We start from the raw sequence: 2,967 nt of genomic DNA on the forward strand, positions 1-2,967 counted from the left end.
GGCCTCCTCTCGAGTCCCAAGGTCTGTTTGATAACTAGGGTTCTGTGGAAAGGCCAACAGCACAGAGAAAGAACAGGATGTCTCAAGCAATAGCCTTGGGGTGCTGGACACACTGACCATGATGCCCTCAACCCAGACTCCACCACTTTGGTCCTGACCTTGTCACTGTGTGCTTCAAGGCCCAAATCAGTCTATCTTCTTGTGTAACCTGAGGCCCCCCCTGCATAAGCCCTCAAATCTCTATAGTCATCAGGGAACTTGGGTGAGGGGCGTATCTAAGCCTGGGGTTCAGGCACCTTCTGCCCACCTTATGTCTGGGATCTAGTCTTCAGTATCTGACCCCAGCATCCTAGCCAGGCTTTTTATGCCTCTGGCCACTCCAGAGTCCCCTCCAACACCTTCCCCGCCACACACACACACACACACACACACACACACACACCATGTATTCAGATAATCATAGAACAAAGGAGAAGCAAAGAGTGAAGTCCGTGAGGTCCTTCCCATTGGGTACTTCAGCAGGGTCACCCACAAGGAAACTCTGGAATGAAGTCAAAAGCCGGTTTGGAGGAAGTAGCTATCACCCACATCAGAGTCGGTGACTAAGCTGAACCTGGTTCCTCATCCCTTCTCATGGTGACCCCCAAATCCTATGGTGTTCTGATCACCCCTGCTGCCAGCACGCTGATTTTCTCCAGGTCACCAGACCATTCCTGCCATGGCATTTTAAAGGTGTGGAAACTGAGGCCCAGAGCCATTAAGCCCAGGGTGGCACAGTCATGGAATCACTTCCTCCAGTAGATGCTCAGAAAGCCCTCGGCTGTGTGATGCCCTAAGCCCAGTGGGGATCCGTTGAAGGACTCCCAAGCCCTCAGGTGTCAGCTGCCTGAGAGAAGAGAGGGCAGAATTTGCACAAAATGCGTGCTCATCCATCCACGTCCTTCCTCATCAATAGGAGCACAATACTGAACACAGCATGAATGCTGTGTGAACCACGGCTGACGCTGTCTGGGGAACAAGAAATCAGCTTGTGCACACTCAGACAGAGTCTCTGGTCCTCGTCGTTGCTGCTGTGTGGGAACGGAACCCGAGGTCTGGCACATGCCAAACCAAGTAAGCTCTCTACCACTGAGCTGCACCCCAACCCTTCTTAATTTTTAAAAAAGCCATTTCATTTTGAGGTAGGGTTTCACACAGTCTCCCTGTGGACATAGAAACTGAGAGCCAGGCACAGCTGGCCTGGGGGCTAGTGAGTGCTACTTTACAGGAGGGTCCCAATAGCCAGGACTCTGTGGGGATCTGGTGGAGGGGAGGGGCTCCAGGCAGCTTGTCAAGGCATGTGGGGTGAGGCGATGGTGCGATCAGGCAGGCAGGGTAGGGCCATGAGGTCAGAGACCAACTGAACATCATTGTCCCAGGCTTCCTCCTGGGCCTTTGGCCACACAAGGGCTTAGGCACAAAATGAGTGCAGTGAGCAAAGCCAGATGAGGAATTCAGGGCTGTGTCAGCACAGAGCCCCACTGTGCAGGCTGCCCCTCCGGCCTCTCCAGTGCCCCTCAGCTCCTCTCTCCATAGCCATCTGGGCAGCAGGAGACTGAGGGAGACAGTTTGTCAGTTTGCTTTTGAACAATTTCACTTTCTGCCCGGCTATACTGTGCCGGTCCTTGGAGACTCCTGTTGTGGGAAACCTTGACCACAGACTTTACCAATGAAAAATTGGATTTCAGAAGGCAGCGAGGACCCTGATCACACTCCACAGTGTCGCCTCTGTGCCCATCTTGCAGTCTCCTTTCATTTTTAGAGCCGGAATCCTACTTTAGCAAACAAGCCCATCTAAGGCCAGGCGCTTGCCTGGACCTAGTGAGACAACAGCCATGAAGGGGTGAGAATGTGGAAGGTGGGCAGGCTGAGTCCAAGCACCACGAGAAGTGACTGCTCTGAGCACCAGGACAAGCTGCCTCTCCTGGAATGTGACAGGCTGGGGAATCCCACCGAATCCTCTGTTCCTTGTGTCTGGAGATGCCACTCAGACCTAACTAACTTTGGGTTCAACCCCAGCAAAAAAAAAACTCAACTCAAAACCCATCCTGGAGGCCCTCATCCCCTCAGTTCTTACCTCCCATCCCCTCCTTCTCACCCTTCCTAGTTTCTTCTGCACATAGACCCTTACCCCAGGGCCTTTGCATTTACGGCGGCTCCACACACCGCACACTCCAGACTTCTGAATGACTCAAACATCCCCTCCCAGGGGGGAGGCTTCTTTTGGATACTTTATATAAAATTGTATCATTGCTGCCCTGTGTTCCTTCCAGGGCTTTGTTTTGCTCTAGCTCACTAATCCAGACCTGACATGGTGTCTAATTTCCTCATTTGTTCTGTTAATTGCCAGTTTTCTTTAGGAAGCCAGGGATATTTGTTGTATTGACTGTTGTGTCCCTGGTGCCTAAATCAGTACCAGGATAACTGGAGTCAGAACGGAGTCTTCACAAAGAAGCCTCAAGGGAAGACCTTCCCTATTTCCTGTCTTTTTTCTATTTTCTTTCTTCTTTTTTTTTCTTTTTTGGCAGGGTCTCCCTTTGTAGCTCTGGCTGGCCTGGAACTCACTGTGTAGATCAGAGTGGCTTCTAAGATTTACACTCTGCCAGAAGAGTCCTGGGCTTAAACGTGTGTACCGTCACACCTGACTACTCGGCACTTTTGTTGTTTGGTTATTGGTTGGTTGGGTTATTTTTGAGACAGGGCTTCACTCTGAACCTACTGATTGTCCTGGAACTTGCTATATAGACTAGACTGGCTTTGAACTCACAGTGGTCCATCTGCCTGTTTCCCCAGTGCCGGGGTTATAATCAACCTCATCCACCATGCCATACCTGTTTCCCCATTTTAAAAGGAAGGAATATAACCAGCACCCCAAACTGATTTGCTACAAAGCCTTGGACCTTCTCTTGATGCCCACAGGACAACTAC

The sequence above is a fragment of the Myodes glareolus genome, chromosome 9, assembly GCF_982192425.1.
Source record: "Myodes glareolus chromosome 9, mMyoGla1.1, whole genome shotgun sequence".
NCBI classification, from domain to species: domain Eukaryota; kingdom Metazoa; phylum Chordata; class Mammalia; order Rodentia; family Cricetidae; genus Myodes; species Myodes glareolus.